General features: G+C 38.4%; 1 protein-coding gene across 5 annotated transcripts in view; it reads right to left on the bottom strand.

Annotated features, from left to right (window-relative positions):
* Nucleotides 1-14805, bottom strand: part of PLCB1 (phospholipase C beta 1) — a 751601-nt gene that overhangs the window by 19930 nt on the left and 716866 nt on the right. Inside the window, exon 33 of one of the 5 annotated variants that reach the window (XM_063601095.1) lies at nt 3353-10250. The exons of the other annotated variants lie outside the window; for them this stretch is intronic. The gene's annotated coding sequence lies outside the window, so the exon portion shown is untranslated. Of the gene's footprint in view, nt 1-3352; nt 10251-14805 lie in introns of those variants that run through there. 5 annotated transcript variants of the gene reach the window in all.

Below are 14805 nucleotides of genomic sequence, written 5' to 3'. Positions count from 1 at the left end.
CAGATAACCATATCCTGACATGTATAATTCTGGCGCTGCTTCCCAAAACTTGGGGGTTTCTTCAGATCACTCAACCTAGGAGATTAAAAGCCGTTCTGATGCATCATAGGCATCCTTACTTACACAGGGGTAAATGGCTTTAGAGAAAACTACAACTAATCTTACCGGTGACAGGAAAAATCTTCTAGGTTCTCGTTCTAACAAGCCTGTTCTGGTTCTTGGTTGACATGTCAGCCAGAGAGCCATCCTAATTCCAAATCATGGGAACATACTGCAATACTTGGAATACTGAATTGAATGGCCAATACCACTGATTCATGGCTCATTCTCTATTTACATCTACTCGCTTTTTGTGGCCTCCTCTCCCTCACACATTCATTGATTTATTCATTCATGTATCCAAAAATTTATCAAGTGTACTTCTGCAAACCTAGCACTGTGACAGGTGCTAGGCAGAGACATGAGTGAGACACAGCCCTGGCTTCAGGAAGTCCCAAGACTAGTAGGAGAATGTGAAACATAAAATAATAAGGTGCTATGCTGAGATATGTAAAATTATATGCAACATACATGGTATACTGCAATATACATGGGAAAATTATATGCAACATACAAACGTAACACAAAGGAGGGAGTGACTACCTCTCCTTGGCATCACAGAATAGAAATTATCTAAGACCAGAAGAACTGGATATTACTGAATGCCAGCCTTTTTGCACATTTGTCCAGGCGACTGCCACTTAACTTCATCAAAGGCCTACCACATCATTTCCCCCTTTCTCTTTGCAGCACTTCAAATCAAATTTTAAAATAACTAAAAGAGGAAAAATAATAAGAACTCTGAATTGTTTTTTGAAAACTGAAATATTTTGTCTAATTGTATGCCAAGAAGAATAAAACATTCTGAAAATTGAAGATATCTCTTGATACATCAGTGATGAATAAGAAAAGATAATCATGTGCATAATTTTTCATAGTGCTATGTAAAATGCCACTCAGAAACCCTACCAACTTAATCTTTACCTATGTTCTTGCTATGAATGACCATCTTTCAGTATGTGTTAATAAAAAATGATTATAAGTATAATAGGGTTTTCAACTCTGGATAGAAGATTCCAACTTTGTGTGGTTTGCCTTCTTCAGAGGTAGAAAAAACTTCCTTTGCTTAACTCTTCCAGTTAGAAGTAGATTGAAAATCAAGGCCTCTTAACATTTTCTTTATCTGAAGAATATAATGTACTTCTTTTGGTTATAATGGTAAAATACAAAACTGATTAGGGCAGGAGCAAGTACAGTGTGTGAGGTTATACAGAGCAGAAGCTCCCAAATTGAGGTCTCCCGAACAGCAGCATCAGCTTCATCTGGGATCTTGTTAGAAACACATGTTCTCAGGCTCACCCCAAACTTACTAAGTCGGAAGCTTTGGGGGTGGGAGCCCAGTCATCTGTGTTTTATTGTCTCCTACCTGATTCTGATGAATCCCAAAGTGTGAGAACTATTGATTTAGAGCTTGAAGAAGCCTTGCAGGTGATTCTCATTTACATGAATTGTTGAGGATCATTCATGTATTTAATGGCTAAGTCTTGCCAAAAAAGTAGTGTCAGTTTGGAAAATATTTTCTAAACCCAAACATACTTGATTATTGTCAGATGCAGGTGTGGGTTTAATGCCACTGAAATTTGAATTATGGAGACTCTAGCATTATAATCTTGGCCAACTTCTCATCCAATTTGAAGCTAATGATTGTTCGTGCCCAGTTTATAGCTCTTTGGCCTAACCATTGTCATGCAGACTGTCCTAATTCCAACAGCTTGCTTTCTCTTGCAGGGTGCAAAAATGGCTGAAACTGCCTGCTCAGTTGGTGTATATAGACTCCAGCTCCCTCGCCCTTTGCAAGAAATAACTCTAAGGTGCATAGTCTACATGGTTTCCCAGAATTCCATGCTGGGATTGATCACCAGTTGCCCACATTTGTAACTTGTCTGAGAAAAGCCACACCTTTTAATTGCTACCCTCCCTTTCCTGCTTCACTTCTCTACTTCCCTGCTGGTTTCCTGGGACCACTGCTCAGAAACACTATTATACTCAAATCCTCATCTCAGGATTTGTTTCTGGGGGAACCCAAATGAAGACCTTAGCCTAGTCCTTAGTTTGAATTTATTGGCTGGCATATATTGAGTGGACACATTGCAGGGTTTTCTTGTAGTTTTGGATTAATGTGCCCTAGTCCCTGATGCATGCTGACCTTATTTGACTTGTTTATGAAATGTTTGGGCTGGAGATCTATCATAAATTACCCAGTAACTATGTTTAGATTTTAAAAAATCCATTTCTTTCTGAGTCTAAATAGTTCTACCTGGACTTGAAGTGATTATATTCAAGCAGCAATCCAAGTAAGTTTGAATATATTTTGGTCCCTGACTCTAACCATAGCCAATTAGATTCCTGTTACATTATATGTGATCACTCAGGTTAAGGTCTATAGACCTAACCTGCTATGAAGCTATTTCCAAATGGAGAAGAGAAATTGATGTACAGGAGAAAAGACAGGCTGCGAATAAAATGTGCCCAGCATAGTGATGATACACATTCATTTTCCGCTTCATCCAGCAGCATATGGAATAGACGGATAAACTAAAATGCCAGTTGGTCCTGGTGTTTTTGTTACATAACATTTCAAGTGAAAGAACAGGTTGTCAAGAAAAATTATGCTGAAATTTAAATAAATAAATCATGCATGACATAATGAGTATATTCAAAAGCAGTTTATCCCATCAAAACAAGACTAAATGTATTCTACAAGAGGAAATATATTACTGTGCTGTATTCAGTAGCAGAAATATAAATAGTATCCTTAAGAAAATAGCTTTTGCATTAAAATAATAATTAAATAATAACATAATGCCAGTCTATTTTTAAAGGAAATACAATTTTAAAGAAAAGTCTTCTGCATTAAAATAAATATCTAATATCCAGTTGTCCCAATGTATGTTTTCAATGTTTTCCAATAAGTCAAGTTAATCAAGTTCCAATAAATCAATGTACATTTTCATTGTTTTTCCAATAAATCAATGTTTCCCAGTAAATCAAGTTAATTAAATTGTTTCCATCAGCCTGCCTTTTTAATTTTATTTAAGTTCTAGATTTTTATAAAGATGGGGTTTTGCTACATTGCTCAAGTTGATCTCTTTTTTTTTTTTTTTTGAGGTGGAGTCTCACTCTGTCACCAGGCTGGAGTGCAGTGGCACAATCTCACCTCACTGCAAGCTCCGCCTCCCGGGTTCAAGCGATTCTCCTGCCTCAGCTGCCCGAGTAGCTGGGACTACAGGTGCGCGCCACCACGCCCAGCTAATTTTTGTATTTTTAGTAGAGACGGGGTTTCACCCTGTTGGCCAAGATGGTCTCAATCTCTTGACCTCGTGATCCGCCCGCCTTGGCCTTCCAAAGTGCTGGGATTACAGGCGTGAGCCTCTCAAAGTGCTGGGATTACAGGCATGAGCCATGATGCCTGGGCTAGCCTGCCTTTTAACCAAATGTTTTATCTCAAAGAAAATGACTGAACTCACCAACTAATGACTTATCCTTTGTTCTGTCCCAAACAAACATAATAAGTGTATGATTCTTTACTAACATTTCCTGTGCCTTGATCACATATCATTAATACAAACACACAAGTTAAACTTGTTTGCTTTATACAAGTATGTTTGCATTTCCTACTTGGGATACAAATACAACCAACATTTTTTAAGTAGAAACGCCACTTATCAAGACATATAACCTGATTAAAAACATAGCCTTTTAGATTAAAATATAATCAGAAAGAAAACTGGTGATTTGGTTTTCCCTCACCTTTTCTCACCCATTAATTTCTATTCACCTTCTTCTTCCACTACCCTAAAATGTGTATATTTATTTAATAAATCAGTAACCAACTTCTTTGGAAAATGTCCAACAGAATAAAATTGCAATATTTGTCTATCAAATCAAACATGGACATGATGATGGTACTGATTCCTCTAAGAAAGTTGTGTCCACCATGATGTCACAACACTGAGTTGAAAGTCAAAAAACTGATTGAAATTACTTAGTTTCAAATCAAAACTAGTTTGAAAACTAATTAATGATTGTTCTATCAGTATATGAACTCTTCCCTGTGAGTCTTCTTTAGACATCAGGGAGCTCATAATTCAAGAAACACATGAGAATGCACTGACATTATACTAATTTCTCAAAGAGGAATAGATCTGAAGATGTCTCTCCTGATTCAGCCAGCCTGAGTCCCTGTGGAGATGAATGGATTACTTTAATTAATCAGTGAAATAACTAATGAATATTTATTGGAGACCTACTAATGTAAACAAATGGCTCTGTGGTATTTGGTTTGGGGAGTCTTGAATAGTATAAAACCGTTACCTCTTAAAGGTTAGAAACTGAAAATATAATTAGTGAGCCAAGGCAAAGTTAAATAATAACATGAGCTAGTCATATAAGGTGAAATGCCAAATCAGTGATATGCACAGTGTTTTGAATTCAGGAACTGTGAATCACTGTGGTAGGACTTGTCGCTGAGTTAATCTATAAAACCAAAGCTTCAAGTTACACCACATGGAAATGAACTTATTGCCCGTGTCTTAAGCACAAAGCTTTTCTTCAGTAGGCCCTTGGGAGCTATTCTGTAACAGTTATCAAATAACAATGACTACTACTATAAATATTTATTGAGCATTTACTATATCCTGGCACTAGGTTAAATGATTAGCAGGGAGTATCTGCAAGGATTACCTCTGTGAATTCTCCCATTATTCGCTGGAGTAAATATTATGAGCATTTTATGGTTAAGCAACACAGCTGGTAAATGATGAAGTCAGAATTCAAACTCAGTTATTCTGACTCCACAGTCTCCAATTACGTATAATAATCTCTTCTCCTACCAGGCTTTAACAAAAAGCCCACATATTTATATTCTCTCAATGACTCCCTAGAATGGAAAGTTAGTGGAAGCTTTTATATACAATAAAGAAAGAATAAAGGCAAGATTAATATGTATTATCATGGTAGGTAGAGTGGAGAAAAGTATATTCTGTCTTTTTTTTTCTTCCCTCTCCTACTCCCACTGTATTTTCCAGGTTTCACCACATTCTAGAAAACATTTATTCAGTTGAATAACCCATCACCTTTGAAGACATTTAACTTGCTCCAATAGACCCCAAGCTAGAGTCTACCCTGTGGAAAAGACTTCAACAAGAAATACCTGAGCAACATTTCAGAATTAGAAGGAGATCCTTAAAACATCCAGAAAGATTGAAAAAATAGCCAGCTTTCTTGAAGTACTAGAAGACTGAAGTAAAAAAAAAAATCCAAAAGGTTTTCAAAAGCTAACCATGATGCCATCTCTAGAAGGAAAAGATTCAATTCAGCTGTGCGGGAGAGCAGAACTTTAGAAAGCCTTGCTACTCAAAGTGTGGTCCTAGGACCAGTAGTATCACTTCAGGCCCACTCCAGATCTACTGAATCAGAATTTGCATATTAACAAGATCCACAGGTAATCCACATACACATCACATATTTGGAAACACGAGTTTAAAAGTAATTGTTATGATTTTCTTAATGTGGATGTGAAGCTGAAAGTGTTTAGGCTGAACTATTTGGAACAATGTTCTATTTGTGAGCAGATGTTATTTATAAATATTCTGGATTCAGTGCTTCTTTATTAATTAAAGTTCTTGAGCCAATCAAGAACAAGCTAACTCTTCCTAAGTGCTGGCCTTAGAAGTAGATGAACCAATTAAGAATCAGTCCCTACTTCCAAAGCGGAAACCTTGAGGAAGAGGGACCAGCAAAGAGGTAGCAGGCCACCAACCTCAGGGCTTCTGAGTTGGAAGTGTGTTGCCCAGTTTCCTTGCCCAGGTGGCAATCTGAGAGATTATCTTATCCCTCCAAACAAGAGGTATGTCAGGAGGCTAAAGAGGAACTATTTGTCCCACTTCCACTACTCTAATTTTTTTTTTTTTTTTGCACACTCAAATTGCCAGAGTTTGAGAACACTACCCTAAGAACAAGAGTTGGGAAAAAGGGAATGGCCTTCTTTGTCTACTGAACCCCTTTTTAAAACAAGATCCTATTTTAAGAGCCTAGCATTAGGGTATGTTCAGTTCATCTGGTCACCTCTAAGTAAGTGAGCAAGGAAGACTTGTGAGCTGTTTACACTGTTGAAATATTCCTATGACCCTATCTCCCTTTAGGACTCGAAGCTATGAAAACAAGCCATGTGAAGGTCAGTGCTGTAGTCCATTGAACCCATCAGTGGAAGTGACCCCAGTGGAATCATACAATCTCTGCACACTCACACTGAAGAGAGCCTACATCTTGGAAAAGGTCCAAGACTCCCCGAGGGATCTCACTTGGACTGCTGCAGCCTTATGCCATTTAGATTTGAATGATTTTTGTGTTATTCTAGCCAGGGCCATCCCTGTCCTATCATTGGAATTTAAACATTTCCATTACTACACAACATCAGGGTCTAGTGCCAAAAGAAAATGTTCTTTGAAATTATTCTTGTAACTTGTCAGAACAATTTAGATTTCCTGAGTTTGTGATATTTAGATGCTATTACTGAGGACAAGTCCATACCTAAATATTTCATAATGAACACAGGAGCCGCATTACCAAAACTGCTTGTAACAAGAGCAGGCCGTGGTGTGTGTGTGTGTGTGTGTGCAAATGAAACAGTATTGTAGTTTATGTTTTGACTGCTAAACCTTTAATCTATTTCAGATCCTGGGGTAGTTAAGGATTGGCTAAATAGGCCTCAAGTAAAGCTAACAATAAAAATTAAATAAAAATTTAATTCAAATACTTAAAATTATGAAACTTATTCAAATAACACCCTCAATAAAGTGAGAAGCAAGTGATAAACTGGGCAAATATTTTCACAACAAACACATCTGACAAAAGAATAGTATTGAGAATATATAAAGAATTGTTATGAAGTAATGAGAAGACCAATCACTCAATTGAAAAAAATTACCAAAAGATACAAAGAGGCATTTTGCTTAAGAAGGAACATGTGGCTAAAGGCAAAACAAAAACAAACTAAATAGAAGGGATGGTCAGTTTCTTCACTGATCAGAAAAAGGCAGATCTAGACCACATTGAGGTATCATTTCATACTCATCTTAGTAGGAAATATTAGGAAGTCTGACGTTAATATCAACTATTGGCAAGTGTCAGGGTAATACAGTCTTTCATATATTGCTGAAGAAAGTGTAAAGTGGTATAGTTACTTCAGAAGACAATTTAGCATCATCATGTAAAATGGAAGATTCATATTCCCTATGGCCCAGTAATTCCACAGTTTGGTATACAACCAAGAGAACTTCTGGTACAGAGTTTGCATACTAGGAGATATGAGATGGCATGTTCACAGCAGATCTGCTTAAAACAGCAATCAACTGGACATCACTAAATGCAAACTGACAGTAGAATGGATAAGTGCATTACATTCATGGAATAGAATAAGTCAAAATAAACTATAGCAACATTTAACAATATAGATACCTTATACATAGATATACTTTATTTAAATTTTTTTCATTAGTACACAGAGAGAAGTTCATATAAGAGAAGTGTGGTAGATTGAGTTTTCAAAAACCCACCATTCTTCACTCCTCTTTTGTGACTTGTTTTGTCAATAGGATATGACAAAAGTGATACTGTTGCAGTGCTGAGTTGTTCTCAAAGGGCCACATGTGCCTCTACTCTTGCTATTGAAACCCTGCCACCAGCAAGTGAACAAGCCTAGGCGTGCCTGTTCACAGATTAGAGACTAAGTGGAGAGATCCGGTCGTTCTAGCAGAGGCCATATTAGACCAACCTACATCCAAGTGACCCTCAAACATGAAAGCGGGTCCAACCAGTATCACCAGCAGAGCTGTCCACCTCATGCTCAGTTGACTCCAGACACATAAGTGAGAACAACTAAGACCAGAAGAACTTCCCAGCTCACCAGCTTGTGGATAATAATAAATGCTTATTGTTTTAGGCCACTGAGTTTTGTGGTGGAATTTGTTATACAGCAATAGCTAACTGATAACAACAAATTCATGGACTTAGGATTTTCTTCCACAAAGTGAACACACCCATTTAACTAGCACTCAGATCAATACCAGCACTCCATAAGACCTCTACCTGCCACCTTCCAATCACTAGCCATCCTGTCCCCTACCCAAGATAGCATATTTTCTAACTCTTCATATACACTGAATAATAATGTATATACTTTATTGTGTCTGGCTCTTTTTATTTATTTATTTTTTTGAGACATAGTCTTGCTCTGTTGCCCAGGCTGGAGTGCAGTGGTGTGATCTCGGCTCACTGTAAACTCCACCTCCCTGGCTGAAGCAATTCTCATGCCTCAGCCTCCCCAGTAGCTGGGAACTACAGGCGTGTGCCCCCACACCCAGCTAATTTTTGTATTTTTAGTATAGACAGGGTTTTATCATGTTGGCCAGGCTGGTCTCGAACTCCTGGCCTCAAGTGATTCACCAGCCTCAGCCTCCCAAAGTAAGCAACATATTTTTAAGTGAAAAATTGTAGGCTCCCCCAAATTTTATACAGTATAGGTTCAGTATGGTCCTTTAACTTACATTATCATATTTCAATATGATACTCCATATGATACCATTTTTATGAAGTTAAAACAAATAAGATAAAAAATAAAGTGTTATAGGAATACATATGCATGATATATATGCACATGTATATCTATAACCATGTAAATATAAAAGAACAGGAATATATACATGCACACGTTTCAGATTCATTGTTACCTTGAAGGGCAGAGGGTGGAGAATGAAAGGCCAGGGTACCAGAGGGGGGAGAAACCAGTATTGTAGTTTTTGTGGTGTATATGGGTGTGTATTATATTATAAATACAGTAATATGGTCTTGCATGGACCAATGAGAAGGAGGTTGTTCATCCAATTTTCAAAATCTGTGTGTAGAGCTACCTAAATAAAGTAGGAGAACAGAAGGGAAGAAAGGGTTCTAAAAAACAACCAGTCTGTGGCAAATTTTACATTTGAGAAGACCAAAAAGACTGAAGACCACAAAATTTAAGTGACTTGGCCAGAAGTCATTCAGATATTCTTACGACATGAATTTGATATGAAGAAAATACATTTTAAAGGTAGTTTTCCCCCCTTATGGTTTATGGTTGAAGCAAATTCTATTTTCTTACAAATGCTGTGTTCTGATATTTAAAATGTTGTCTGGCATCATTAGGTCTCAATCCCTTCTTAGAACAAAATGTTCCTGCTCTCTCCCATTTGAAGAGTATTCTTTCTTCAGATGAGTTTTCTAAACTTTCCTATTAAACTTGCTGGAATGTGAATGGGGAAATTAGAAAGATTTTTGTTTTTTTGTGTGTCAGTGAGGTGATTAATCACAGCACATTTCTTAGAATTTGGAGGGAATCCTGGGTCTGGGAGTGCTGGTGACTTGGAACAGGTTCTGCTGCAGCTGGGTGAACTTGGTCTTTGTAGACTTCTCTCTCAAGTTTATCTCAAGAGGGGGATTTGGCCAAAGAGTTAGAACGGAAATAATGGCATTCTCCTCCCATTTCTTATTTCTTACCTAACAGCACAACTCAAAATATACTCAGGTGTTCTTTTATCTTGTGAGATAACTCCCTAGAATTGGTGCGGGTGAGTTGGGGGGAAGAATCTGCTCTCCCCTGCACCCCTTACCCCATTTCTGAAATGTCTGAATCTTTCTTCCTTCCAATCATATGCTCAAGAATATCAAAAAGAGAAAGATTTCCAAGTTAGTTCTACATTTTGATCACATCCCCCTATTAATCATATGTTTTTGCTACCATCTGCAACAGAGAGAAATTTTAAATTCATTGTGCATACATCGTTTAAAATTTCCCCTCTCCGTTATGTTATTTAAACTTTTCCTACATATCAATTAGTTTGAAATAATAAGTCTTTAGGCTATCCATTAATTGCTGTACTGTAGACATGATCTGTATTTAAAATTATGCAAGGAAAATTAAGCTGAAGCACGAAGGAGTCTTGGCTAACGGTGAAGGCTTCTTAGCCCTTCAGAGCAAGAACTGAGATAACGAGGACAGGAAATACACAGGAGGCTCCTTGCCGAGTTTGTCGTTCGCCAGCGTGGAGACGTGAAAACAGACTGCTCCAGCTGTGGGCTCTTCCTCGCTTTTCAGTTCTCCTTTTGAATTCTTACTGTATTTGGTCATGCCGAGGCAGAAGAAAACGATTGTCAGCCAAAGGTCCTTTTCCAGTAGAAATTTATTATAAATAGTTTAACAGCAACTTGGCTTCGTAATTAATTTCCCTACTCCCCTCCCCTTGCAAAAAACAACACATCTCCATTCTGTAATCTTGATTAAGTTTGTGGCAGGTAGAAGGGCCTGGACCCAGGGAGAACAGGAGAAAAAGGAGAGGTGTTGGGGCTGGTAGCCTTACTCATTAGTGCCTTGATTTTAGTAAACACCATGGTGTTACTGGAAGAAATATTACTTAGAATGAAGAAGAAATCACAGAACTCTCTGTTGCTTGTTCAGAGCCCCTGAGGCCTGGGAGCTTTGCAAGATTCTCGCCTTCCTAATAACCAAGGCTCTAGGCAGTGCTAAAAAAAAAAAAATGCCCTCTGAGATCTGTCTGCCTGATCTAGTCCCACCCTGTTGGGTGGTAGTTTCAGCAACTGAGGACTGTGCAATTGAGTTTTGCACACTGGAAAAAGAAAGATGGAACGAGTGTTAGAAAGTGGCTCATGGGTGACATTTTTCAGATCTTCCCTACCCAGGAAAGTTTAAGTTTATGGATGCTTATTTTGCCTTTGTGAGCTCTTCCTTTTTTCCCTCTGGCTTCTTGTTTTTGCCTCATGATTAATCATTTTGACTGCAGATCTGGCAATGTCAAGCATTGTGGGGCTCCTCTTGCCCTCTAGTGGTGAAATAGTAAAGTACAGCACTCGAAATACTATATGCCCATTACGAGTAAATGGTTAGAGCTTGGGAGAACAGCGCTTCTTTGTTGAATAACGCTTTGAAGATTACACACACAATCACATAAAATGCCTCAGCACAGGGGACTGTGGAAGGAGAAGAAAGCGTCTTATTCTGAGTGTCATCATTTAGGAGACTCACACAAAAGTAAGAGAATCTTTTTAGGGAAATGTTCTCTTTTCCTTGCTTGAACTGAAGTTGCAATTTAGAGGCAGTTACCCTTAACCCTGGCATTTTTTTCCCCCAGTACAAGTGTTCATAGAAGCACCACATGTAACAGGCAAAAGCTGGAAACAACCTAAATGTCCATCAACAGTGGAATGGGTAAATGAAGTGTGGTGTATTCACATACTTTATAGCAATTTTTAAAAACCCGACTACAGCTATCTACAACAACAAAAAAAGAAGCCAGATGCAAAGAACTATAGACTGTATGACTGTTTATATAAAGTTGCAAAATAGGCTGCTGTCTCAGTTCATTCCTGCTGCCAGGTTTTATCTCTGCCTCCTAATTATTCTGTCATTTCAGCCACATCTGGGGTTACTAAGTGTCATTTCTAAATTGTACCTACTGACATTAGCCAATATCTTTTTGCTGGTCTCCCAAAAGAAAGATCCATCATTTTTCTAACTCCTAATTGAAGAACCTAAGAAAATTGCTGTGTTACAAAGTGTTCCTTTTCATCATCCACAAAACAATCCTCCAGGACAGAGTTGAGCAAAACCAATTCTGTCCAATCCAGTCTGAGTCTAATGACAGAAACTACTCTGAGTTACCTTATTCCTGATATTCCAGGACTGACATCAGGGCCTCTGTCCCAAGAAGTGGAGGAAGGCAGAACTCCCACTAGCCATATCCCAGCCTCCTTAAGATGGGCCTGTGGTCCTGGGAAATCTGCTCTTCTAACCTTTCCTTCGTCCACAGAAGCCACATCAGTAGAGGGTCAGTCACAGACAAGGGGCACACAGTGTATAAGGAGGCACTCACTTCTTGGATTAATTGGCTTAGTGTGAGAAGGCTCACTTTTACATCCTAAGATTGGAAAGTGCCAGAGGCCCCCACGAATCTCCAAAAGCATAGTTTGCTCTCCGATTTTCTCAACTCTTTCCCGGTTTGTAATGTTTATTGTTTTCTTATAATATTTACCAACCATCTTACCTCACCAATGCTAGATCCTACAGGTAACAGAAGCACAGTATACCAGAATGATCACATCCAATAGCCCCTGGCTGGCTCCAGGTGTCATGAAGTGACCTCTGATTTTGTTACTGCCCCTGAGTGGTGGTCAGAAGTTACCTTATGTCAGTTTACAGTGTGGCAGCCCCCATGACCATTGGGGACATGAGTGTCAGGCAGGTCAGGTGAGTGTCACCACCTGGAAAGTGGAAGCATCTCTAAAAACAACTTCCACAGAATGCATGAATTTACAGATGATATGAAAACATGTGCATATTGAATTTTCTGAAAAATGGCTTATCATAAAATTAAAAAAAAGTATTTATCAAAGGAACTTTGGGCACATAAGGAAATAAATCCAATAGTATGCTCATGACAATTAGTTATATAAATAAAATAAAGTAGGTTATTAGTCCATATAAGATAGCCTCAGGAAAAAATTAAATGCCCAGATAAAAAGTATGCAGCTTGACAAATTTTTACAGAATTTATGAAATTACCACTTGTGTCAAGATACAGAACATTATCAACACCCCAGAAACTTCCCTCGTGCTCCAACCCAGTCAGTACTACCTCCATCCGGAAGTAACAGCTATTCTGACGTCAGTCAACACAGAGATTAGTTTTTCTGTTTTGCAACTTTATATAAACAGTCATACAGTCTATAGTTCTTTGCATCTGGCTTCTTTTTTTGTTGTTGTAGATAGCTGTAGTCGGGTTTTTAAAAATTGCTATAAAGTATGTGAATATACCACACTTCATTTACCCATTCCACTGTTGACGGACATTTAGGTTGTTTCCAGCTTTTGCCTGTTACATGTGGTGCTTCTATGAACACTTGTACTGGGGGAAAAAAATGCCAGGGTTAAGGGTAACTGCCTCTAAATTGCAACTTCAGTTCAAGCAAGGAAAAGAGAACATTTCCCTAGAAAGATTCTCTTACTTTTGTGTGAGTCTCCTAAATGATGACACTCAGAATGAAAAAAATGAAAAAAATGAAAAAAAACAAAAAAACAAAAAAAGAAATGGAGATGGAAGCACAGGGCTGATGACTTCTGATGGATAGCAGCAGCTGGGGTGACTATGGCAGACATCACTAATCAATCTTAGTGGTACTTCCAGGCCATCTAGATAGCCTTGGAATCCTTATCAACAAAACGTCCCAGGCATCTGCTACCATATGATGGAGTTGGCATGCAAAAAGTAACCCACTACCATACAGGATAAGGCACTTCGAACTGAAAGTTGAGTAGACACTCAGGGTTATTTTGCAGCCCAGTATAAATCTTCAAGCAATGACTACCTCCTAGGCTACTGTGGCCTGTTGAAGCAAGTTTATATAAGCAAACACATATATCATAAATTGCTAGGGACCTTGAATAACAGGAAATTAGCAGTTATTAAATGCAAATGACTTTAGGAGGAAGAGAGGTAAAGAAAAAGAGTGAAAAGCACTGGTGGTAGTCAGTGGTGGTATGTGAGTATAAGGTAACAAACAGTGATGGTGACTGTGGCTAAAGGGAGCACACAAGGTCATCTAATCGGGGATTCCACTCCTCAGATCCAGCTAATTGCTGCCAAGTCCATTGGAACATGGCCCCAGTGAGCCAGGTCTTTGAACATTTCAAATAAAGCAAGGAAACATTTTTAAAGGATATCTCCTTATTTTTAAAGTTGGCATCCTGTTCAACAAGAAGATGAAAGAACACTAAGAAAAAAACATTATAACAATGTGTGAGTACAATAAACCATGTTTGTGGATTATTCAGCCAGGTTACTGGTTGCGATCTCTGGCTTAAAGATTTTGGTTGGAATAGGAGTATCAGAGACAGGCTTCTGAAATAGGCTGCTGTCTTGGTTCATTCCTGCTGCTATAACATAATATCTTAGACCAGGTAATTTATAATTAATAGAAATTTATTTCTCACAGTTCTGGAGGCTGGGAATTCCAAGACCATGGCACCAGAAGATTTGGTGTCTGGTGAGGGCTCATCTCCTGCATCCAAGATGATACCTTTTTGCTGTGTCCTCACATGGCAGAAGGGCAAAAAGAGCAAAGCAGGCTCCCTCAAGCCCTTTTATAAGGGCACTATCCCCATTCATGGAGGTAAGGCCCTCATGACCTAAACCTCGTAAAGTCCTCACTTAATACTGTTTTACTAGGGATTAAATTTCAGCATGAATTTTGAAGGGACACATATATTCAAACCATAGCAACTTTATTCCTATTTTTTCAGATGTTAGAATGAAAAATCACCAGTCAACTGCCTTGGGAAGCTTAGCCTTTTATCTTTTCCTAACCCAGCAAAGGGAGCCTGGTCTGCTTTCTCAGGAATGTTTGACTCTGGATGTTCCTCTTCATCCATAATTCATGAGCACTATTGGTGCTACTACCTACATTTATACAGCATCTTACATGCATGAACACACTGCCTGGCTCTGGAAGCACGATTAGAAAATGTTGTGCCTGTGGGTATTTTTGAGCATTTTAGTTTGCCCAAAAGCTGAAGAGTGTCTGCTCTGGCTATGACAGACATTAATATTCACAGTGGCATCTCCTTTGCTCAAGAAAAAAGAAATCTGCTGGGAGTCA

The sequence above is a fragment of the Pan paniscus genome, chromosome 21 (assembly GCF_029289425.2).
Source record: "Pan paniscus chromosome 21, NHGRI_mPanPan1-v2.0_pri, whole genome shotgun sequence".
Lineage (NCBI taxonomy): Eukaryota > Metazoa > Chordata > Mammalia > Primates > Hominidae > Pan > Pan paniscus.
Note: the sequence above shows the minus strand (reverse complement) of the source record. Positions and strands in the feature narration are given on the sequence as shown.